Consider the following 26,792-nt stretch of genomic DNA (forward strand, 5'->3'; position numbering starts at 1 on the left):
TCTCACCGTTTGTGAGTTCAAGCCCTGTGTTGGGCTCTGTACTGACAGCTCAGAGCCTGGAACCTGCTTCAGATTCTCAGTCTCCTGTCTCTATGCCCCTCCCCCCGCTTGTGCTCTTTCTCTCTTAAAAATAAATAAATCAACTTAAAAAAATACACTTTGATTAAAGTAAGAGGCTTATGAAGGAAGGCTACTAGTTGGAGTCAGATCATACATGACCTTGAATACCAGGCCAGGAAGTCTGTTCTTTATCCTGCAGTCTTTGAGGTCCCACTTAAAAAGAGTAGCAACATGGTCAAAAAAAGTATTTTCTGATCTTTAACTTGGCCTTGGATCGATTAGAGTGGAGATATTCTAGAGGTAAGGAAAAGACTCCAGAGGGAACAGTTGAGACTTGAGGTAATTAAGATGTAAATTATATTGATATCATGGAAATGAAATGGAAGGGACAGATTCCAAAGGACAGAATGAGAGATCATGGTGCCTGGTGGATGGGAAGAAGGAATCAAAGAAGGTTCACTTTGGAAAAGAGTGATCCCATGGAGAGAAACAGTAAGATGATGCGAAAGTGATTTTGAGAGGGCTATGGTCTTATGTTTAGGTTTTTTAGGCAGGTTAAATATATAAATGTAATTCAGGTCATAACACCTGAATGGAAATGACTGGCAGGCAGAGAAAAAGGCTAAATTTGAGTGTAGATAGAGAAATGAGAGCTTAAGGGCTTGTCCTGGGGTCATCTACTTAGAAAAGGAAGGCGGATAGAGAAATATTATTATTTCAAAAACATTTTTTTAATGTTTATTTATTTTTGAGAGAAAGAGAGAGGCAGACAGACAGAGAGTGAGCAGGGGAGGGGCAGAGAGAGAGGGAGATAGAGAATCCAAAGCATACTCAAGCTCTGAGCTGTCAGTACAGAGCATGATGCAGAGCTTGAACTCAACGAAGGCGAGATCATGACCTGAGCTAAAGTTGGATGCTTAACTGACTGAGCCACCCACGCACCCCAAGAAACATTATTTATTACATGCTTACCATGTTCTAGGCTCAAATCACTGACTTGATCAGTAAAGTATATTTTATTGCCCCATTATATAGATGAGGAGACTACAGTATCAGGTTAAATAAATTTGCTCAGGTGCTAATTATCAGAGTTGAGGCTTAAACTGAAGTCCAAAAGTTTCCACATCTAACATCTTTCTAAAATAGTATATCAGAGATAGAATTAAAGCTATGACAGTAGATAAAATCTCTCAAAGAAAGTGTATAGCAAGAAGATCAGTGGATTAAAACTAACTCATGGAGGGTTAACCAGGACTCTTTTGGTTGAAAGCTACAGAAACCAAACTGAAGTAGTTTGAACAATTAAGTAAGTTTTATTCGTTCTTTCTTTTTTTTTTTTTTTTGGATATTAATGCATATATTTATGTTTCCATCTTAAAAAATTATAATGTTTAATTGAGAAAGAGCCATTGATAAGTAGAATAAAAAGATTTCAATTTTTATGCTGTAGAGGTTAAGTATTTTGGAGATTAGCAAGATCTCAGTGAATATAAAGTAGTTTCCATGACTTTTTTTCTCCTAGCATGGATTATAAATTATTTCACTGAATACATGAATATCCATATTTTAATGGTTTCTTTTTTTTTTCAATATATGAAATTTATTGTCAAATTGGTTTCCATACAACACCCAGTGCTCATCCCAAAAGGTGCCCTCCTCAGTACCCATCACCCACCCTCCCCTCCCTCCCATCCCCCATCAACCCTCAGTTTGTTCTCAGTTTTTAAGAGTCTCTTATGCTTTGGCTCTCTCCCACTCTAACCTCCTTTTTTTTTTTTCCTTCCCCTCCCCCATGAGTTTCTGTTACGTTTCTCAGGATCCAAATAAGAGTGAAAACATATGGTATCTGTCTTTCTCTTTATGGCTTATTTCACTTAGCATAACACTCTCCAGTTCCGTCCACGTTGCTACAAAAGGCCATATTTCATTCTTTCTCATTGCCACGTAGTACTCCATTGTGTATATAAACCACAATTTCTTTATCCATTCATCAGTGGATGGACATTTAGGCTCTTTCCATAATTTGGCTATTGTTGAGAGTGCTGCTATAAACATTGGGGTACAAGTGCCCCTATGCATCAGTACTCCTGTATCCCTTGGGTAAATTCCTAGCAGTGCTACTGCTGGGTCATAGGGTAGGTCTATTTTTAATTTTCTGAGGAACCTCCACACTGTTTTCCAGAGTGGCTGCACCAATTTGCATTCCCACCAACAGTGCAAGAGGGTTCCCGTTTCTCCACATCCTCTCCAGCATCTATAGTCTCCTGATTTCTTCATTTTGGCCACTCTGACTGGCGTGATGTGGTATCTGAGTGTGGTTTTGATTTGTATTTCCCTGATGAGGAGTGACTTTGAGCATCTTTTCATGTGCCTGTTGGCCATCCGGATGTCTTCTTTAGAGAAGTGTCTATTCATGTTTTCTGCCCATTTCTTCACTGGGTTATTTGTTTTTCGGGTGTGGAGTTTGATGAGCTCTTTATAGATTTTGGATACTAGCCCTTTGTCCGATGTGTCATTTGCAAATATCTTTTCCCATTCCGTTGGTTGCCTTTTAGTTTTGTTGGTTGTTTCCTTTGCTGTGCAGAAGCTTTTTATCTTCATAAGGTCCCAGTAGTTCATTTTTGCTTTTAATTCCCTTGCCTTTGGGGATGTGTCGAGTAAGAGATTGCTACGGCTGAGGTCAGAGAGGTCTTTTCCTGCTTTCTCCTCTAGGGTTGTGATGGTTTCCTGTCTCACATTCAGGTCCTTTATCCATTTTGAGTTTATTTTTGTGAATGGTGTGAGAAAGTGGTCTAGTTTCAATCTTCTGCATGTTGCTGTCCAGTTCTCCCAGCACCATTTGTTAAAGAGACTGTCTTTTTTCCATTGGATGTTCTTTCCTGCTTTGTCAAAGATGAGTTGGCCATACGTTTGTGGGTCTAGTTCTGGGGTTTCTATTCTATTCCATTGGTCTATGTGTCTGTTTTTATGCCAATACCATGCTGTCTTGATGATGACAGCTTTGTAGTAGAGGCTAAAGTCTGGGATTGTGATGCCTCCTGCTTTGGTCTTCTTCAAAATTACTTTGGCTATTTGGGGCCTTTTGTGGTTCCATATGAATTTTAGGATTGCTTGTTCTAGTTTTGAGAAGAATGCTGGTGCAATTTTGATTGAGATTGCATTGAATGTGTAGATAGTTTTGGGTAGTATTGACATTTTGACAATATTTATTCTTCCAATCCATGAGCACAGAATGTTTTTCCATTTCTTTATATCTTCTTCAATTTCCTTCATAAGCTTTCTATGGTTTATAGCATACAGATCTTTTACATCTTTGGTTAGATTTATTCCTAGGTCTTTTATGCTTCTTGGTGCAATTGTGAATGGGATCAGTTTCTTTATTTGTCTTTCTGTTGCTTCATTATTAGTGTATAAGAATGCAACTAATTTCTGTGCATTGATTTTGTGTCCTGCAACTTTGCTGAATTCATGTATCAGTTCTAGCAGACTTTTGGTGGAGTCTGTTGGATTTTCCATGTATAATATTGTGTCATCTGCAAAAAGTGAAGTTTTATTGGTTCTTAAACAACTATGGGGAGGGCAAGAAGTCACATAGATCAAGGGCAAGGATGATGGGAAAGACCACTGTATTTAGTGATTAGGATGGTGATTTTCATCTTTTGAAAATTTGATAAACTCTCACCATGCCAAACACTTAAAACTTCAGATGCAGTTAGGGTTTCATAGTCTCCCACTTAAATCTAGGATTAGGGCCACAATTTACGTAGAGCTGAAGGAACGGAAATGAGATTTCATGGAAATAAGGGGGTAGAGTGTGCTGATTAATTTTATGTCAACTTCATTAGGCCATGGTACCTATATCTTTGGTCAAACATTATTCTAGAAGTTTCTGTGAAGGTATTTTTAGATAATATTAACATATAAATCTGCAGACTTTACATAATGCAGATTACTTTCTGCAGTGTTGGTGGGCCTTATCTAACTAGTAGAAGGCTTTAATTAAAGAAAAGAAAAACCCTAACCATTCTCAGAAGAGAGAATTCTGTTAGCCAACTGCCTTCAGACTCAAACTTCAGCATCAACTCTTCCTTGGGTCTCCAACCTGGCAGCCTACCCTGCAGATTTTGGATATGTCAACCTCCATAATCATGTGAGCTCTCTCTCTTTCTGTATGTATATCATGCACACACACATATTTGTGGATATATGTAAATATCTATTCTGCTTCTATTTCTCTGAAAAACCATGGCTAATACATCATAGGAGAAAAGAGGATATCATTTGTAGCTTGCTCTTTTGAGAAGTTTCATAGTGAAAGGAAAGAGAAAAACAGACCTATCACAAAAGGAAAAACAGACCTATCACAAAATGTTATTTTCAGGAATATGCTAAGGAAGAGAGAGATAAAAACACTGTAAGAAGTTGTGAGAGCCTGATTAAGTTTGGCATGCACTGGTACTGTACTGCTATGAAGTGGAAGTGCTGGGTCTGTTGAATAAGAGAGGCTTCTGAGAAGTCTTAATATTAAAGGGTCTTAGCAACAGAGGAGGATGTGTGATTGCTAGAGATGTCTACAAAGGATGAGATGGTAAGCAAACCATTTCCTCAGAAGTTTGGAAGTGGGCCAGATAGTAGGTCAGGGAAATTATGGTGATGGCATATTTTACTTGGGGTCTAGTTCTGATTGCCATAATATAGACCAAAATCACAATGACTTAAACAGGACAAAGTTTGTTCTCTCTTACATAGCAGTCTGAGCATAAATAGCTGAGATGTGGCATGGCAGTTACATGGCATTAGGGACTCAAATTCCTCTCTTGCTGCTTAGCTATCCCTGGGCCAAGTTTGTTCATCAGCACATTCAAAGATGGCTCGCTACCCCCATTTCCACATCTGAGGAAGAAGAAAAAAAGAAAAGGGAAGGGTAAATCTTTTCCTCTTAAGAGGATGTTTTAAAAGTTGTACACTTAACCACTAGTCACAGGGCCATGCCTCGCTACAATGGAAACCAAGATTATGTTCTTTTCCTAGTGATTATGTGTCCAGCTAAAGCTGAGTACTCTGTTAATAAAGGATGTAGGAAAGAATGGTTACAGAAGGACAACTGACAGTATTTCCCATGTCATGGTAAGCAATAGCAGCAGTGATTTGATGAGGACAATATATAAGAATGGCTTCTATGCAAAGAGATCAGATATATATGTCAGTTACATGGTTCCAAAATGGTGTTAAGAATGAGCATGAGACCAGCTCTCTTCTCTCACCCTTTTTCATTAACTTAGATAACATGGTACCTCTATAGATAATGGTAGTGAGAAATGATAGTATCTTCATGGATAGCCAGGAAAGGACTAGAAAAGATAGTCAGGTGAGTAGGAATGAATGAGTACCATAGGACATATGTTCTACCCTTCCCCTAATCAACTTTCCCAAGGGAATTTAAAACTTTGTGGTCACAATGAAAAGAATGGTCATGAGAAAGTGAAATCAAATATGTAAATGATAAAATATAAGTCATGGCACACCTACCAGAATGGTTATAATCAAAGAGACCATCACAAGTATTGGCAGAGATGCTTGGCAGAGAAACTGGGGCCTTCACACATTGCTGGTAGGAATGTAAAATGATGCAGCTACCTTGGAAAATAATTTGGCAGTTTCTAAAAAGGTTCAACAGAGTTACCATATGACCCACTCTAGGTATATACCCAAGAGAGATAAAAACCTATGTCCACATAAAAACTTGTACATAATATTTATACCAGCATTATCCATGATAGCTAGAAAGTAGAACACCCCAAATGTGTGATGAATGGGTAAATAAAATGTGGTATATCTAGGGGCACCTGCGTGGCTTAGTTGGTTAAGCATCTGACTCTTGATTTCAGCTCAGATCATGATCTCATGGTTCGTGAGTTCAAGCCTTGAGCTCTGTGCTGATAGTGTGGAGTCTACTTAGGATTCTCTCTTTCTCCCTGTCTGCTCCTCTCCCACTCACGCATGATTGTATCTCTCTTTCTCTCTAAAAAAATACATAAATAAGGGTACCTGGGCGGCTCAGTTGGTTGAGCGTCCGACTTTGACTCAGGTCATGATCTCACATTCCTGGGTTCAAGCCCTGTTTTGGGATCTGTGCTAACATCTTGGATCCTGGAGGCTGCTTTGTAATCTGTGTCTCTTTCTCTCTGCCCCTCCCCTGCTCACACTCTGTCTCTCTCTGTCTCTCAAAAAATAAAATAAAACATTAAAAAAAATTTAAAAAATAAGCACTTTAAAAACTGTGGTATATCCATAAAATGAAATATAATTTGGTAATTTGTCTATAAAAAGAAATGAAGTACTGATACATGTCACAATGTGGACTAAACTTGAAAACATGCCAAGTGAAAGAAGCCAGTTGCAAAAGACATATTACATGATTCCACTAATATTAAATATCTGGAATAGACAAATTCATAGAGACAGAAAGTAGATTAGTGGTTGCCAAGGGCAAGGGGAATTGTGGGACAATGTGGATAATCCATATGGAATTTCTTTTTGGATTGATGAGAATGTTTTAAAATTGAACGTGGTGATCGTTGCACATCTCTGTGAATATGCTAAAAATGAATTATATACTTTAAATGGGTGAGCTTTATGGTATATAAATTGTGTGTCAATAAAGATTTTTTTAAAACAATTATCTATTTTTTGAAAGACAGAGAGAGACAGAGCATGAGTGAGGAGGAGTGGAGAGAGAGGGAAACACAGAATTTGAAGCGGGCTCCAGGCTCTGAGCTCTCAGCACAGAGCCCGATGTGGGGCTTGAACTCACAAACTGTGAGATCATGACCTGAGCTGAAGTCAGACACTCAACCAACTGAGCCACCCAGGCGTCCCATAAAGTTGTTAAAAGTAACTCATGGTTCACCTATTTGCAAATATTTTCATTATGATAAAAAGTAAAGGCAAAGAAGTAAAGGCATTAGGATTGATTGGTCAAAGGTTACCAGTGAACCAAGGTACTCTGGCTTGTAATGGCTCTTGAAGACCATAGACATAAGCACACAGTCCCATTTCAGTGACAATACTCTTAATACTGTACAAATGCAAGTAAGCTAAAGGAAAAAGGAGTGTGTTAAAAGATAATATTTTTAAAAAGGTAAAAACATGGTTCTTGTGCAGATTTAAAAATGAATATGTGTTAAAGATTTTTTTTTAATTCATTCATTGAGAGAACTAGACAGATGTTATAACCATTTCAAAAGAGAATTAAAAAACAGACATATTTTTACAGAGTTGTAAAACAAAGACAATAAACAGGCCCAGAGTCAGAAAACCTGGAAGATTGTGCTGTATGTAGAAAGTGTTAAAAAATGAGGGGTCTCTGGGAGGCTCAATCAGTTAAGTGTCCGACTTGTCATCTCAGCTCAGGTCTTGATCTCAGGGTCAGGAGTCCGAGTTCTGTGTTGGGCTCCATGCTGCCGTGAAGCCTACTTAAAAAAAAAAAAAGTGTTCAAAAATGAAAGTCTAGAGTCATACGACCTGGAGGAATATCCTCAAGACAATGCATAGTTGTCTATTGAAGCACATTTTTTTTTCCTTACTAAATGTTTACCTCCAATAGGGCATAGTGCGGATGGAGGGTTAGAGTAGAACTAGGGTGAGAAGGAATAAGAGTTGGAAGGACAAAAACATTCAACAGTTTGTGCTCAGAGCAGTAGACCTGACAGGAATGATGGAGGCATATACCAGAGATAAGAGAAAGGGAAATTTATTTTGACAAGAGGCAGTAGCTACAGGAGTAGAAGGACACATAAAAGGGAAGTCAGGGTCACCTAGGTGAAGGACAGGAGAACTTAAATAGATGGACTTGGACATGTGACTTGATCACATGGATATTGCCACAAAGACAGTCCAGGCTAGATCCCTGCTTTTAAAATGCAAGGCTCAGTCATTGCTCAAGAAGTGCTTTAAAAACAATGACCAATTTTTCAAGTGACTAATTTACCTATAAAGTAGTTTGCCAACATCAACTTACCAAATGATTAATTTGTCAAATAATCAATTCACCAATTTGTTTCAGTTTTGCTGTAACATTGGCAAATTGCTCCTTCAAAGAATTGATTTTCATTGAATTGGTCTACTTCCAGATTCTGATCCCTTAGGCAAACGAGTTTGCCAAAGTTGAGCTACCTTTTGTAAGCCTCACTCCATATTCATTAACTTATGCATTGATTTACTAGCAATTTCTTAAGTACCTACTGTGTGTCTGACACTATTTTAGGAGAGAACTTTCTGCCAATAGAGCTGTGGACAGAAATGCTTTCATCCACTGTATATAATGCATATATACTATATATATAATTGACAAAGATGTCTTATTTCTGTAAAAAATATTTTTACCAAATATTAAAAAATTGCAGGACTCCTGAAATAGGAGTCTAAATGCACAATATTAAGACATGGGAAACTGGTTGGGGTGCCTGGGTGGCTCAGTCGGTCAAGCACCTGACTTTGGCTCAGGTCATGATCTTGTGTTTAGAGGGTTGAAACCCTGTGTCAGGCTCTCTGCTGACAACTCAGAACCTGGAGCATAATTTGGATTCTCTGTCTCCCTCTCTCTTTGCCCCTCCTCTGCTTGTGCTCTGTTTTCTCTGTCTCTCAAAAATGAGTAAGTGTTAAAAAAAACAAAGCTAAAAAAAAAAAGACTGGTTAAAAATCCAACTGGTTAAAAATCCAACAGAAAGTTATGGAGTGTTTTCCTGCATTGTGCTAGGTAGGACAAAAGGGGTAACAGATATACTGCAGGAAGAACCCAAGGAAAGACTATATTGGGTTTTTAAAATTTATGTGTAGGTTGCTTTACACAGGTCACCCTTTCCTTCCATAGAAATGATGTTATGAACAGGGATTATTTTCCTGGGTTGGCTCACAGCACTTTAATCCTCAATGTAGCAGTGAGCATGGCAAGAAAGGCAGTGTGTGATATAGTGTTAAAAACAAGAACTTTGGAATCTGTTAGACCTGAATATGAGTAACTGGGTAACCCTGGGTAAATTACTTAAGTGTTTTGAATCTCATTTGTAACATGAGAATGATCATACTACCCAAAGTGATTGGTAATTAAATGAAATAATGTAATACAAAAATCTTTCTCAAGACATTCTTCACCTTTTTATATGTAAATAAGCCCATCCCCTTCCCTTTTTTTTTTCTGTTTTTTTTTATTTAAAAAAATTTTTTTTTAAATGTTTATTTATTTTTGAGACAGACAGAGCATGAGCGGGGGAGGGGCAGAGAGAGAGGGAGACACAGAATCGGAAGCCGGCTCCAGGCTCTGAGCTGTCAGCACAGAGCCGGACGTGGGGCTCGAACTCACGAACCACGAGATCGTGACCTGAGCTGAAGTCGGACGCTCAACCTACTGAGCCACCCAGGCGCCCCAGGCGCCCCTGCTTTTTTTTTTTTTTTTTTTTTTTTAATGTTTATTTATTTTTGAGAAAGACAGAGACAGAATGCAAGTGCGTTAGGGGCAGAGAGAGAGGGAGACACAGAATTGGAAGCAGGCTCCAGGCTCTGAGCTGTCAGCACAGAGCCCGACGCGGGGCTTGAACTCAGAGGCGTGAGATCATGATCTGAGCCGAAGTTGGATGCTCAACTGACTAAGCCACCCAGGCGCCCCTTTCCGCTTTCTTAAAAAGCACAGAGTAACCATAATTTAGTATTTTAGTGACTCTGGTTTATCAGCTACTTGTGTTCCTGAGGGCACCAGTCATACACCCACTGACTAAGCCACCCAGGCACTCTGACACTTACCTATTTTTGTCCATTGCACAGGTGTAACATTTGCAGAATTGCTCTTGGGTCTTCAGAATTAATCCTGTTAAACAATTCTCCCCACATGCCCATTTTCTCGACATTCTATTATTTTTATTCTTTGCTTTCATTTCCATCCTAATCGCATGCATTTTAACTAGCACTGTCAAAATTCTGTTTTGCACTTAAGAAGCATGAGGTTAATAATGTCCATTTACAATCTCAAAACTAGATGCAAACACAGTAAACATGTAGAAAACTGATAAGTCATATTGTGATTACATACAACCATTGTTGCCATCATATCTTTGTTGAAGGAGGGCAGAGATGATATGTTTTGGCTCTGGAATGTAGCTTTGTTCCTGATCCATAACTTTGGGTAAAACTATGGGTAAAGGAGTTTCTACAGCAATAAGAAAAAACATGCATTCTTCATGACAGGGCCTCTAAATCCTCAGAGCCTATCTACATTTGGCTTACAGGCAATTCTAACGAATTAAGTCCTCTGGGTTCTCTCCCCAGAAGATTAAGAGTAGTACGTAAGAAAGCTAGAATAACAGCCAGAAGTGATGCTTTATAGTGAAGGTGAGGCATCTAAATGATAAAAACATAAAATAACACTCTAAGACCATTTAATGTAGGAGAAATAGCCCTATATAAGTAAACTGTTCCTGAGGGCACCAGTTACTCTTGATTTCGGCTCAGGTCATGATCTCACGGTTTGTAGGATTAAGCCCTATGTCTGGCTGCATGCTGACAGTATAGAGCCTGCTTGGGATTCTCTCCCTCTCTCTCTCTGCCCCTCCCTGTGCTCTCTGTCTCTCTCAAAATAAATAAACTAAATAAAAAAAAAGATAGGTGTTGCATGTATAAAATGACTTAGCATGAGACTATTCACTGCAGCTTTGTTTGTAATAGAAAAAGCCTGCAAACAACCTAATTGTACAACAAAAGGGGAGTTGGTAAATAATTATTATATATTCCTGCAATGGAAAACTATGAACATCTGAACAAATGAGGATACATATTGTTTACATATTGATATCGAATGGCTTCAGTTTAAGTTAAAAGAGCAGAAAAGCATTTATAGTATACTATCATTTCTGTAAGGGAAAGAATAAAAAATATATACTTACATATACTATTTTAAATGTGTAGAATATCTCTGTAAGAACATCTATAATATTACATCTGACACCACAAAAATACAAAGGTTTATAAGAGTCTTCTATGAACAACTATATGCCAACAAGCAGAATAACCCAGAAGAAATGGAAATGTTTTTAGAAATATACAACCTACCAAGACTGAATCAGAAAGAATAGAAAATCTGAATGGATCAGTTGCTGATAAGGAGCTTGATTCAGTAATAAAAAATATCACAACAAAGAAAAGCCTGGGACAAGATGGCTCAACAGATGAATTATACAAAACATTTAAAAAAGAATCAAGACCAGTTCTCCCAAAATATTTCCAAAAAATCAAAGAGGAGGGAATACTCCCAATCTCCTTTTATGAGGATAGAATTACCCTGATATCAAAGCCAGACAAGGACAACTACAAGAAAAGAAAACCATAGGCCAATATCCTGATGCAGAGATTCTTAAACAAACAAACAAACAAACACAACTAACAAATTGAGTTCAGCAGCACATTAAAAGGATCATTAACCATGATCAAGTGTGATTTATCCCTGGAATGCAAAGAAGGTTAAATGTATGTAAATTGATAAATGTGATACATCATAGTAATAGAGTGAAAGAAAAAAAGCAATGTGATCATCTCAGAAGACACAGAAAAAGCAGTCAGAGAAAGACAAATATCATGTGCCTTCACACATATGTGGAATGTAAGGTACAAAACAGATGAACACAAGGAAGGGAAGCAAAAATAATGTAAAAACAGGGAGGGGGACAAAACATAAGAGACTCTTAAATACAGAGAACAAACTGAGGGTTGCTGGAGGGGTTTTGGGTAGGGAGATGGGCTAAGTGGGCAAGGGGCATTAAGGAGGAAGCTTGTTGGGATGAGCAGTGGGTGTTGCATGTAGGGGATGAATCACTGGATTCTAATCCTGAAATCATTATTGCACTTTATGCTACCTTGGATGTAAATTAAAAAATAAAAATAAATAAAATAGAAAAAAAAAAGAACAAGCATTTGACAAAATTCAACATCTGTTCATGATAAAATTAGGTATAGAAGGAACATACCTCAGCATAATAAAGGACATATATGACAAGCCCACAGCTAACATCATACTCAATGGTAAAAGTTTGAAAACTCACTCTAAGCCAAAGCATAAGAGACTGTTAAAAACTGAGAACAAACTGAGGGTTGATGGGGGGTGGGAGGGAGGGCAGGGTGGGTGATGGGTATTGAGGAGGGCACCTTTTGGGATGAGCACTGGGTGTTGTATGGAAACCAATTTGACAGTAAATTTCATATATTAAAAAAAAAAAAAAGAAAACTCACTCTAAGATCAGAAACAAGACAAGGGTGTCCACTCTCACCACTTCTATTCAACATAGTACAGGAACTCCTAATCAGAGCAATCAGGCCAGAAGAAGAAATACAAGGCATCACAATTGGAAAGGAAGAATATATTGTTTTTATTTTCAGTTGACATGATATTATATATAGAAAATCCCAGAGGCTTTACCAAAAACTGTTAGTTCTAATCAATAAATTCAGTAAAGTTGCAGCATACACACTTAACATACAGAAATCAGTTGTGTTTCTATATACCAACAATGAATTATCTGAAAAAGAAATAAAATGATCCCATTTAAAACAGCATCAAAAACAATAAAATACTTAGGAATAAATTTAGCCAAGGAGATGAAAGAACTCTACACTGAAAACTATAAAATAGGGATGAAGGAAATTGAAGAAGTCACAAATAAATGGAAAGGTATTCTCTGTTCATGAATTGAAAGAATTAATATTGTCAAAATGTCCATACCACCTAAAGCCACCTATAGATTCAGTGCAATCCCTGTCAAGATTCCAAACGGCATTTTTTACGAAAGTAGAAAAAAAAAATCTTAAAATCTATATGGAACTGCAGAAGACCCCATATAGCCAAGCAATCCTGAGAAAGAAAAAACTAAGCAGGAGGCATTAAACTTCATGATTTCAAACTATATCATAAAATTATAGTAATCAAAACAGTATGGTACTGGCACAAAAACAGACACACAAACTAATGGAACAAAACTGAAAGCTCAGATGTAAACCCATGCATATATGGCCAACTAATATTTCACAAAGAAGCCAGGAATATTCAACTGAAAAAAGACAATCTCTCTAATAAATGGTACTGGGAAACTTAGATATTCACCTGTAAAAGAATGACACTAGACCCTTATACTACTCACAAAAATTAACTCAAAATGGATTAAAGACTTAATGCAAACCTGAAACTATAAAAGTCCTAGAAGAAAACATGGGAAAAGCTCCTTGACTTAGGAATTGGTAATGGTTTTTTGGGTATGACACCTAAAACGTAAGCAACAAAAACAAAAATTAGCAAGTATGACTATATCACTCTAAAAATCTTCTGCACAGCAAAAGAAATAGTGAGTGAAATGCAAAGGCAACCTACAGAACAGGAGAAAATATTTGTAAATCATTATCTGATAAGGGGTTAATATCCAAAATCTATGAAGAACTCCTACAACTCAATAGCAAAAAGATCAAATAATCTGAAGTTTCAAGGAGGAAGTAAGGTGGATCTTGGGGGATGAATAAGAATTATCCAGAAGGATAAGGAGAGTATGAAATAAGGAGAAACTACATTTATTGGGGGAGAGAATATGGTATAAAAATATATTTTAGGATATATTTGGTTAGGGGGTGTGTTGGGGAGTGGTATGAGTGGTCAGAGAGGTAAGAATGGAAAAGCAGACTGGGGTTTTGTGATGAGACTTATTAGCTCAGGAGTTTGGAGTTTATGCTCCTGTTCTATGTCTGTTATGATTTCCCTTCATGATGTTGAAAACTCTAGGAGAGTGTATTTCTTATTGACAGTTCAGAAGCCAAAGGAGGTGTTTCAGGTAGAGTGAGGATCAGGATTGCCTTTTGGAAAGATCATGTTGGCGGCGGGGTAGAGGGTGGAGTAAAGGCAGCGGCAACAGATGAGAGAAGAAATTATGGGAGGATTAGAGAAGGGTGAGGGGATTCACAGGATATTTAGGGTGTCTTAGTCTGCTTAGGCTGCCATAATAAAATGCCATAGACTGGGTGGCTCAGACAGAAATTTACTTTTTCACAGGTTTGGTAATAGGCCATGATCAAAATTCTTGCCAATAGGGTTTCTGGCTAGTGTCTACTTCTTGGCTTGCAGATGGCTGCCTTGTCACTGTGTGCCCACATGACCTCTTTTTTGTGTACCCTTAGTGGGGGGAGCTCTCTTGGTATCTGTACTTACAAGAACAGTAATTCTTTTGGATCAGAGCTCCACCATCATGGCCTCATTTATTCTTACCTCCATATAGGTCCTATCTGCAAGTATAGTTACATGAGGATTGAGATTTCAACACAGGAATTTTAGAGGAACACAATTCCGTCCACAGCATAGAGTGTCTTTTTATTCCTCAGTGCCTAGGATGGCACCTGTTCTTCATGTTCACAATGTAGAGGAACAAACATGAGTTTAGGAATCAGCCATAACTGGGTGTTTATCATTTACCAACTGAGTGACTTTAAGTTACTGATTTACTTAATCTCTCTAAATTCTCTTACCTGTAAAATGAAGATAATACTGTATTTTCACAATGTTGTGAGAATTATTTAAGACAACGTATGTAGAGACTTCTGGCCCTTAGTCAAATGGGAGCTCAGGAATGGATATTTTTGCATAGTGGTATATACTTTACCTGCTGATTTGTCATTTCTTTTTCTGTCATTGATTTCATGGTTTCCACTTATAACCACAGGGTCACTATCTACCAGGAAAAAGGGAATGACTGTAGGATTCAGTGCCAAAAAGAATAAATTTGCTTTTCTTTTTCATGTGATTTTACAGAATACACTGCATTGAAGGGGGGCTGGACTACCTATATGCACGTGAGTGTGGCTTATGTAAACCTTTACTGTTCAAATGTTTAATTTTCAACTTTTCATTATTTTGTGGTCACCATTCTTGCTAGCCTAGTTCTCTAATATTTATGAGATGTTTAAGTAAACATTGGAATATAACACAGTGCAATGCACTGCTAATAGAAAACAGCAGGGGGAAAGAGAGAAGTCCTTTTAATTTTTGTTACCAATATACCTCTATTAAAGTTCCCAATTGAGATTAAAGTTATCTGGGAGAAACACAGAGAGGAAACCTGAGCTAACAATATGAACATTCTGTATAGTAGGTCTTCACCTGGGGCTTTCTGTTCTTTGAGGAATCTGCAGATACATCCTTTTTTGACTGCAATCATACATTTGTAGAATTCAAAATAGAAAATACAGTGCATATCAATAACAGCAGCATATCAGCCTTAGTCTTTTTAAAAATTGAGAAGTTATATGGTTTTGGTGGTTTGTTTGTTTTTAAATATACTAGGCTTAAAGGTAAGCATTTACTAAGGAGCAAATCCTAAGCATATCTTAAGGAGAATTTTTTATTTAAGTGGAACTAGGTATTTTTTTCAAGTTCAAAGTATCCTCTGAAAGAGTTTCAATTTGCTTTCTGTTTTTGTCTTTTCACTAAATAAGGTGAGTGCAAATTGCCTCTAGTAGGACTCTTGGTGCTTTAATCAAAGACCTGGCGACATATGTGGGGGAGGGGATGTGGAGAGCAATTGCTTCCTTGGTGGATGGTGAAGTCTTGAATGAAAACAAGTATCATTTTCATTTGTGGGTTTCTGTTCAGTCTGTATCAGAGATTGGTAAGGAAAGGTGACAATAGGGACTCGCAAATTAAAAAATAATATTTCAGGTGGCTACTTCTATGAGAATCCCAGCATAGCAGAACTGGAGAGGGACCTGAGGAACACTCAGTCCAGCTCCTTCCCTGTTAGGAGAAAGGAGGTGAAGTGACTTGATCAAAGTCCATCATAGTTTGTTATAGAGCTGGTATTAAGATCTACTATTCCTGATGGATTTTTCCATGAAATGTGAGTTTTGCCCCTGGGAATCAATCCTTCCCTTCCCTTCTCTTCCCTTCCTGTCCCTTCCCTTGCCTTCTGTCTTCCCTTCCTCCTTCCCTTCCTCCTTCCCTTCCCCCTTCCTTTCCCTCCCATACCCACCTCGCTCTTCCTCCCTTCCTCCCTTCTTCTCCTCTCCCCTTTCCTTCTCTTCCCTTCTTCTTATTTAAAACAGACTAATCATTTAAAAAATATCTCCTGTAGCACCTGGGTGGCTCAGTTGGTTGAGCATCCAACTCTTGATTTCAGCTCAGGTTGTGATATCACAGTTTGTGAGATCTATCCCCACATCACCTTTTACACTGACAGCATGGAACCTGCTTGGGATTCTCTGTCTCTTCCTCTCTCTCTGCCTTCCCTTGCTCTCTCAAAATATATAAATAAACATTTTAAAAAAATTATAAGAAAAATAAAAAATGAAAAATATCTCCTGAAAACTTTGTTTGCCCTCTATTGGGTAAATTATGAAGGATTGTTGCTATTCTGGATGGAATATTTGTGCCCTCCAAACCCCAATCCATATGCTGAAAACCTAACCCCCAATGTGGTAATATTTGGAGGTGGAGCCTCTGAGAGATAATTAGGTTGAGGTAGTCATGAAAATGGGCCTCCATGATGGGATTAGTGTCCTTATAAGAAGAGAAAGAAAGAATTCTTTTTCTCTCTTTCCTCCCTTGTGAAGACAGAGCTAGAGATAGCTGTTTGCAAACCAAGAAGAGATCCCTCACTGGGGAACTGAATTTAGTGGCACCTTAAACTTGGACTAAAGTCCTCCAGAAATGTGAGAAATAAATTCCTGTTGTTTAAGCCTCTCGGTCTATGGTATTTTGCTGTGGCAGCCTGAACAGACTAAGGCAGTAGCCAATGAACTAGATACGTATTAGGAGTAAACACAATAATTTTTAAAACTAAAAAAACTTAGTTAAACTATCCTGACTTCTCCTTTTTTTTAAAAAAAAGCATAAGTTTTATAAAGTGTTGAATTCAACCAATCATTCATTTCATTCAGCAGTTTTTTGTTTTGTTTTGTTTTTTGAACACCTATATGCCAAGCTTGAAATGAAGAATATTTGGCTCTGACTCTGGAGTCTAATGGAAGAGGCATATCTATAAGTATATAATTACTCTTACAGGGCAGGACTCAAAGCTGTTTTGCTCACCATTTTATCCACATTGTCTAGTAAGGACAAGAGGGCATTCAATTACTATTTATAAATGGCTTCAGAGAAGAGGTGATTTTTAGCTGGTTTTAATCACTCAAGTAGACTTGCCTGAAAGTAAAGATACAGAATCTGAGCAGGAATTTTCATCTGATTTCATGTTGTTTATTTGACATTGATTTTATCTGATTACAACATGCAATACCCAATGGCCATATAGTAAGATACTGAAGTCCAGGAACCAAGAAATGGAATTGAAAGCTGAGCTCTCTGCTTACAGAATCAAAAGAAACCATTGATACTTTGATCAGAAAGAAGAAAAGAGAATTAATTAAAAAAAAACCTTTCCATTTACATTCATTTCATTCCTTTACATTTATTGCCTCATTTAATACAACTCTGAAAAACAGGTTTTATTATTTCCATTTTAGAGATGAGAAAAATGAGACTCAGAATGATTAAACAATTTGTCCAAAGTTGTATAGCTATTAAGTGGTAGAGCCAGGACTTGAATCTAGATGTTTCTGACCCCCAAGTCCAGTAGCCTCCAAAGCTCATGCCTTCCACTGTATATCTCCTTACCAGTGGGGTTCAATGCAATCCTTATGCAGTCAGTAAATTCCTACAATCTTACTATCTGCCGTGTTTCCAAACTCATAAAAATCTGGGCTTTAATCAGCTCAGTGGAAACACAAGCAATGTTAACTTCAAGTTTCTCTTAACTCACTGGAAATCTATTTGGATGAAGCTTCACATGGTATGTTTGTCAATGTGACTCACCTGAATTTTGTCAAATAAAGGAGAGGAAGTTTAGGGAATGGGTAGTAGGAAGAAGAAAGGAAGAGAGAGGGGAAGAGAGCAAATATTTATAAGGGAGTGGCTGTAAGGAGAATGAAGCTTCCTAAGAGGGGCACTGTTGGTTTTAGATAGGAAATGGCTAGGAGCTAAAGGCCATTAAAGGACAATAATTGGCATTGCAGAGCTGAAGAGAGTTTAGTATTACATTTAAAGATAAAATTTTTAAAAAGTTAGTTTTGCATATGAAGATACTTTCAGCTTTATCTCATGGAGCTCTGAATACCATGAGAGACCAGTCGTGAGGGCCTGGGCTGGACGAGGGATTTACTGGGTTGCAGTATAAATTCTAAGAGTTTTCTTACTCTTCCCTCTGCCAGATTCCCACATAGTCATCCAGCAGAGCTGAGAAACTCAATTTCTGCACACTGATAATGTTTAGGTGTTCTCTATTCATGGAATTTTATAAGGGTACATTTGACTATGCAATATGATAGAAATTATTCATTATGGTAGAGTTTAAGTTTCACGATAGGCTAGTTTGAGTTAACACAGCTACAGCCTTAAAATCATATCACACACACAACTACCACTGTGTTATGGGCAAAGATGGTCCTATGTTGTGTTCTAAGATAACTGTGCCTTGGGGGAAATGCTGGGTTGCAGTAAGGTTTCTTTATACTGTCACCTACCTGCAGAAATGCAGGCCTCATGCAGGACCCTTGAGCAGAGCCACAGCATGTAGAGAATTCCTATTCACTGTAGTTCACAGGTGGATCTGACAGCACAGACTCATTTTTCCAGGGCCTTGACTATTGAGAAGGATAAATTTCACCTTCCAAACAAGAAGCATTCCTAGAAATATGAAAACATTCCTCTGTAACTGCCACTAGAGGGGAGATCAGAAGCTGCAACCTGTAGAGGACCTCCTTTCAGTGTCAGGAGAACTCTGCATCTGTGTGACATGTCTTTCTTCTTTATCCACATTGTAACACCTGAGCAAGAAAGAAAATGGAGTTTTTTTTCCTAACTCATTTTGACAGGCTCTTCAGGGTTTGGGTGGAGAGCAGTTTTGCTTTGCTGAGGTTACAGGAGCAGTGATTAATTATACCTCAGAGCTCTGCACCTGTTTTTACCAGCAGTACTACCCTCCTGATGCCTTGTGTATATGCCATTTTTGTGTGTGCGGGCATGCATGTGCATGTGTATAACTCTTTTTCTCTCAATTTGCTTCCCAGTTTGTTGCTGATACCTCTTATCTGAATGTTTCAGTCTGACTACTGACTCTCCCTTTTGACACAAGGTTGAGGTTTTCTTTAATTGACAGTTCTTTATCAGTAGATAGAATATTAGAAATGGACTTGGAGATAGGCTATCCCTGTTACACTTTTAGTTCAGATAATCTTATCTGCATCCAGCCCCTGGCATTCACTGCTTCCAAGAAACTTAAATTGGTCTACTTGCTGGCCTTTTTTTTTTTTTTCTCACCTTAAATAAAATCCTTTTCCTTTGTGGTAACCAGCTCCTGGAAAATGGCAAGCAACTATGACTGAATCCACCAGCCCTTTGATGTGGCAACCACATTAAAAGGAATAGATGATGTCTGTTTTGGGTTACTCATTTTTTCTTCTTCAACTTCTAATAGGTCTAAGTGAGTATTTGGTGAAACCATATGGATTTTGAAAAGGACCTTACAGAAGCAGAGTGGAAATCAAAGAGGGGTTGAAATTTAGCTTCCTTGTTGATGAGTGTCCAGCTTGAGATGCTTTCTTGAGGCCACCTGGGTCAGTAGAAGGAGGATTCTGTCAGAAAACTCTGTCTCAGCCTCTTGAAAAACCCACTCTGGAAATGTTTCTTGACAAAGTGGCAGTGGAAGTGCTGCCCCTTATCACTCTTAAGGCATACAATAGAAGGCAGAGATTTGACAAGGTGAGGGTGTTTTTATGTTTATCTTTTGGCTTGTTGACTTCTGGCACCCCACCTTGGCTTGGGCACAGATCCTAGATCTGCAAGCTGTCCTGACCTCACCCCGGTCCTGGCACAGGTGGGGGAACATCACGTTGACAGCTGCAGCTTTGCATCCAAGCTAGAGGAGCTGACGGCATGGACACAGGTGAAAGCTCTTTGTCCACATCTGGTTATAGAGAAGGAAACCCTGCTGGCCTTCCTCTTGAGCATGACTGTGCATCATGAATGCTGGAGCTCTGTTCACCAGGGGGTACTTGGCTGAGCCTTTTGTACTACAGGCTTGAGAGACTTGCTTTTCTGACATTCCCCAGGCTCAGTTTGTAGTCTGATGCCTCCTGGTTTCAATCAGTACTTTTTGGATACTGTTTCTGGGCCTTTAAAATTTCAAAGGGCATTGAGATTGGGCTGTGTGACCTTTTTCTCTAAGCTACCTCACTCCATGTCTCTGGCTGCTCATTATTCTTTCTTTTGTTATGTGTCTCCTCCTCCCTACCCAACTTCTAATTTGAGTTTCTCTGTTATCTTCTTCATCATGGCACTGCTTATTTCAGTAGAAATAGAGTAAGCAAGCAAACAAGCATAATTTCCATTTTATAAATAATATGTACTCAGACTAAGACAAGAAGTTTTTTTTGAAACATGTAAAAGTATAAAGAAAATTTTTAAAAAATGCATAATTCCATCATCAAATAATGATCCTGTCAGTCCTGAATCTTTTAACTAGCTAGTCTAGATATTGGTATTTCATTCATAAAAATAAGCATGTCAAATACCTTCAGGCAAGCACAGTTTTATAACCAAGGGAGATAGTGAGGACAATGGATAATGTAGACTGATCTATGCTTGAAACTTAACCTCTTTGAGCCTCAGTCTCCTCGACTAGAGCAGGGATGATAAAATATGGTTGTTGGGAGTATTAAATGTTACACTAAAAACTGCAAAGGCAGCCTTTCATAGGACAAATGTTCAACAAATTGTGCAATGTTGACATAATTTAAAAAGTAGGGAAGTGTTTTGAGGTTGTTGAGTGAAGTGAAGGCAATGGAGGCACTTAGGGCTGGAGTGAGGGAGAGATGTGAGGAAGCAGCCAGCTGGGTAGAGGAGTCTTCAGAGTACATTGGGATTCCATCCAGATGGAGGCTCACTTTGCTGCTGCAAAGCCCTGAAAGCTGCTTCATCTGGGAAATCTTCCCTGACAGTTCTTCCTGTGAGGAAGAAGGAATCCTTTCTCCCTCTCTGCAGCACTTTGTAGCTTTATTAATGGATTTATCACATTATAAAGTCATTTAAAAATTGATAACTCGATTCCTCACATGCCTGTGAATTTCTCCAGGGTAGGAACAACACTACACTCATCTTTGTATCCTTAGGTGCCCAACTTAGTGATTGTTAGGTGGGGGGATGGATGGACATGTCCATGTGGAATGCACATTATCATCGGTGCAAATAAATTTTGTTGACTCAGAATTCTTGAGGACAGTGGGAATATGTGCATGAGTTTTTTTTTTGCAGGGATTGGGTTGGGGGGTATACTGTGGTGCAAAAGAAAAATGGATAGACTCAGAATGGAGAGATGCTATGTCCTGATTAATTTTCTGTATATTTAAAGTACACACAAATATCCTTTTTGGTGTCAACTTTCATCCTATATTTCTGAAAATCTACAGGGATTCAATGCTTCTTAAACTTTTCCATTGCAAAATACCCCAAGGCAAAGGGGATTGATTATTAGACTAGTTGGGGTTGGAGAAAATGGGGACTGGAGTTAGAACCTGAAAGTGCTTGCAGCAAACTCACAGTCTTTTCATTTTTCATTTAATATTTGAAATTAATGGACATTTTGCATTAGGTATTATAGTATGTCTAACTTGTTTTTGTACCAAAATATGTTTTGAGCTACTTCCCATTGTAAAAGAGCAAAATTCAACTAAGTAAATGAGAAGAGTTAATTGGCTTTATTTATTCAGTGATTCATGAATCAGGCAGCATTCCGTCTAACAAATAGTAGTGTTCCAAGGAGCTGTACAAAATAGAAAGACTTATAGGCAGAAACATGGCAGGACAAAGAAGTTATTAGCAAAGGAAAAGAAAGGATTGTTTTAGGCAAAGCCACCTTCTCTTGGAGCAAAGGGCAAGGAGTCTTGTCCTATAGATGACCTCACTGGTGCTGATGAGGAAATTCTAGACTGATTAGTTTATCTTTTTTATTTTTATTTTTTAAATTTTAGTTAACATACAGTGCAATACTGGTTGCAGGAGAATTCAGTGATTCATCTCTTACATACAATGTCCAGTGCCCATCACAGGTGCTCTCCTTAATACCCATCACCCAGCTAGCTCATCTCCCACCCACCTCCCTCCATCTACCCTCAGCTTGTTCTCTATCCTTAAGAGTCTCTTGTGGTGTGTTTGCCTCTCTTCTTCCCCCATCCCTCCATCCCTTCCCATATATTCATCTGTTTAGTTTCTTAAATTGCACATGAGTGAAATCATGTGGTATTTATCTTTCTCTGATTGACTTATTTTGCTTAGCATAATACATTCTAGCTCTGTCCATGTCATTTCAAGTGGCAAGATTTCATTCTTTTTGATGGCTGAGTAATTACATATCTATGTCTATGTCTATGTCTATGTCTATGTCTATGTCTATCTGTCTATATCTATATCACATCCTTCTTTACCCATTTATCAATCAATGGACTTTTGGGTTCTTTCCATAGTTTGGCTATTATTTTTAAAAAAAAAAATTTTTTTTAACGTTTATTTATTTTTGAGACAGAGAGAGACAGAGCATGAACGGGGCAGGGTCAGAGAGAGGGAGACACAGAATCTGAAAGAGGCTCCAGGCTCTGAGCTGTCAGCACAGAGACGGACGCGGGGCTCAAACCCACGGACCACGAGATCATGACCTAAGCTGAAGTCGGCTGCTTAACCGACTGAGCCACCCAGGCGCCCCCATAGTTTGGCTATTATTGATAATGCTGCTATAAACATCAGAGTGTATGTACCCCTTCAAATCTGTATTTTTGTGTCCTTTGGGTAAATACTTAGTAGTGTAATTGTCAGATCATAGGGTAGTTCTATTTTTAGTTCTTTGAGGGACCTCCGTACTCTTCTCCAGAGTGGCTGTCGCAGTGTGCATTCCCATCAACAGCACAAGAGGGTTCCCCTTTCTCTACAACCTTGCCAACACCTGTGTTTCTTGTGTTGTTAATTTTAGCCATTCTGACAAGTGTGAGGTGGTATTTCATCATGATTTTGATTTGTATTTCTCTGATGATGAGTGATGTAGAGCATCTTTTCATGTGTCTATTAGCCATCTGGATGTCTTCTTTGGAGAAATGTCTATTCATGTCTTCTGCCCATTTCTTAACTGGGTTGTTTGTTTTTTGGGTGGTGAGTTTGATAAATTCTTTACAGACTGGTTTAAAATTCTACTTGTGGGAGAGGCTAAAACTGCAGTTATGTTAGGTATTAAGTCTTGGTGGTACTTAACATAGTGACTCCATTTTGGGCCCATTGTTTCTTTTCAACAGTTCCTCCCTTTCAATTAAACTTTCAACCTAACAGAGATGTGGTTAAAATTAAAGGCATTAGTGATACTCTCAGTTACTGCTCTATAGTTCTTGAACCTTTTGTTGAATAACAAAACTTCAACTGAGTAAATTTTAAAGATCTAATTAGCTTTATTAAACAATTCATAAATTGGGCAGTATTCTATCTAGCAAGTAGAAGAGATCTCTAAAGGGCTATAGAAAGGGAAAGATTTTTAAAGGTAGGCCAAGGAAGTCTTAAACAGAAAAAAAGGATTATTTCAGGTAAGGTCATCTTCCTTTGAGAAAAAAAGGGTCTTGTTAGGTGAATTGCCTCATCTTTCTTTGTGGGATGGAGAGAGCCCATGTAACAGATTACCTTAACTGGTGCTGACTAGAAAACTCTTGACGGACTGGTTAAGACAACATTTCTGGGGGAGGTTGAAACTGCAATTAAGTGAGGTATTATGTCTCAGTTTGGTGACATGGCCTAGCATAAGTGGCTCCATTTTGGGCCTATGGTTTTCTTTTCAACACATTAATCCTATTTTTTTTCTCAATCACTGTGTTATTCAGAGATCACAACTTTAGGCTCATACTTTTTTAGTTGGTCATATTCTTTGTTCCTTTTTTGATGTTCCATTTCTTTAGGGAGATAATTTGTTTGGTGGTTAGCTGCTGTCAACATGTATTTAAAGCTTGTGAGCAATACAGTGCACCAAGGAGATTATTATGATAACTATAAGCAAGATAATTCCTGATGTTTGAAGTGTATTTCAGAGCCATGGTTGCCAAACCAATCAAAGAAAGTTCCGATGGATGGGGTCACCCTTTATGCCAGTTGGCTTGCTCAATGATCTTATGTAAGTTTGTTTCAGCTTCCCCAGAAATAGTAATCCAGTTACAACAGGTGGTGTTGGCCATAGCACAGATACCTCCTTGCTCAGCTAAAAGATAATACTGTTAGTGAGAACAGCTTTGACCAGAATCTAGGGATCTTTGCTGGGTACCTAGTGTCCTAGTAATGGAAATCTGCAATGTCTCCAAGAGTTAAGGAGAACTTCCTGATCATATTCTCATTTGTATTTACTCCTAAACCAGGGGTCAGTCAGGTTTTTAGCACATATGGGAAAAGAATATCCTCACCTGAAATGAAAAGTCATCTTAAATGATTTACAAAGATGGGTGTTTCTGGTGAAATCTGATCTAGAGAATCATGGGAATGTAGGGGTGCAAATGTACTAAGATTCATGTAGGTAAATGTGTCTAGTTTGGCACATACTTCTAAGGGGGTCAATTGTAGTTTGCAGTGACACTGGCAATAGAAGAGAAGTTGGTCACAGGGAGGACAAGGGGATGTCTTGCATAATGATCAATTCAGCATCTGAAAGGTTGCTCTCCTTAACAATGGCCTGGGATATATGGACAAAGGCATTATCTTTCCAGGTTAGTGCCAGAGTAAATTGAAAGAAAAAATTAAAAAGGAGAAAGGGTTTCAGCACTTTGGGTGGAGGCCATCTACTTTGATGTCAGCTACTTCTCTTCCTCATCAATTTGATTTGTAGGTCTCCAGTGTCTCTATAGGATCAGATGTTAGGTGGAGCCTTCTTTAGCTGTGAGATGTGTGTCCAAGACTCAGTATCTTTTAGTTTTACAGCAGTGTCAGTAGTTATGAATACTTACCAGGACCTTACCTAGGTCTCTTCCAATGGAGCTCAAGGGCTGTCTTTCTCTCATGACACTTCCAGAATACCCAATCACCTGGCTATGGATTGTGACCAACAGGACCCTTTGAATTAGGATCTGGGAAAACTTCTTTAATCTGTTGATGATACACTTAAACATGAGACATTGAAGATTTATACTAGCTGGTCATACTGATATGAGATGACAAAGGATTAGCAGAAATTTGCATACCAGTAGACATTGGTCTGCCAATAACTATCTCATGTAGAGTGAGTTCATGTTTCCCAAAGTGGGTACTGTTAACAGTCAGCAAGACCAAAGGCAAGACCTTTGGTCAGGGGAATCCATGGTTGATTTTAGTCAATTTAGAAATTTTAAGTTGGAGGGTCCCATTAGTTCTCTCAACCCTGTCCAATGATTCAGGGTGTTAGGGACAGTGATAGTTCCAAAAAGTTTGCAAGGTTTTCATTAAGGCTCATATGATTTGCCCAGTGAAGTGGGTGCCTTCACCCCCAGAGACTGTGGAAAGTGTACCTCAAATGGGAAACATATATTCTAACAGTTTCTTTGCCAGTGTGAGGGCATCAGGTTTGTGGCAGAGGAAACTTCAACCCATCCAAAAAACATACATACAATAACAAAAATATATGGATAGCCCATACTAAGTGATGGTTGAATGAAGTCCAGCTGCAGGTGTTCAAAGGAAGGAGGCCTGATGCCTTGGGGACAAAAAATAGCTTTTCCAGGATTGTGGACCTAGCAGATCAAACATTGCTAGTAGACCGATTTTGCAACTTTATAGAAGTCTTCCTACCAATGTTGATTCATAGTTTGAGTCATTTTATGCACTATGATACGTAAAGGGGTGCAAAAACTGAAAAATGGGGTTTTCCAGGGAACTGGGAGGAAACAAGCAGCTGTTTTGGGTTTCTCATAGCCCCGATTGTTTGTTTAATTTACAGCCTTTGTTTACCCATCCTAATTTCTCTGATTCAGGAGCAGACTGTCAGGATGGCAAAAATATGGCCACTTTTTGAAGAAGCAGAATGGACTTCATTCACATGTGCTACAATCTTTATAGATTCTGGTGCTGTTGCCTTTGCATAAAGTCAGCCAGGGCATTTCCCTGATACTCAGGTTTAGTCCTTTTAGTGTGAGCCTCAGTTTCAATGACAGCAATTTCAGAAGGTAAGAGAATAGCATTAAGATCATTTACCTGTTGCTCATGGGATGTAAGAAAACCCCTTTGTTTCCATAACATCCCCAACTCATGGATGACCTCAAAGGCATACCAACTATCAGGGTAATATATTAAATATTAACTATTTGTCCTTCTGATAACTGGCGTGCACAAGTAAGGGCATGGAGTGCTACTTACTGGGTTGATTTAGCTTGTGGGAAGCTTTCCCTTTTGAGTAGGTCACATTGAGTAGAAATATCAGCTTGAAAATTCTCCTATTCTACAGTATGATTCATCAACAAACAGGATTAGGTTGGGACTAGTTAAAGGGGTATTTCATAATGGGACGTTATTACCACACAGTAATGGGGCTTGCCTGCATCAGGTAGAGGTAGTAACATAGCAGGATTAAAGACATTACAATGTTTAAGTTGTAGATTAGGTGGTGAAAACAGAAGGATCGCATAGG

The 26,792-nt window shown here is 38.4% G+C and overlaps 1 pseudogene; it reads right to left on the minus strand.

Moving 5' to 3' along the window:
- LOC102959130 overlaps window positions 1-26,792 on the minus strand; it is a 98,969-nt pseudogene that overhangs the window by 27,372 nt on the left and 44,805 nt on the right.

This window comes from Panthera tigris, chromosome A2 (genome assembly GCF_018350195.1).
Source record: "Panthera tigris isolate Pti1 chromosome A2, P.tigris_Pti1_mat1.1, whole genome shotgun sequence".
NCBI lineage: Eukaryota > Metazoa > Chordata > Mammalia > Carnivora > Felidae > Panthera > Panthera tigris.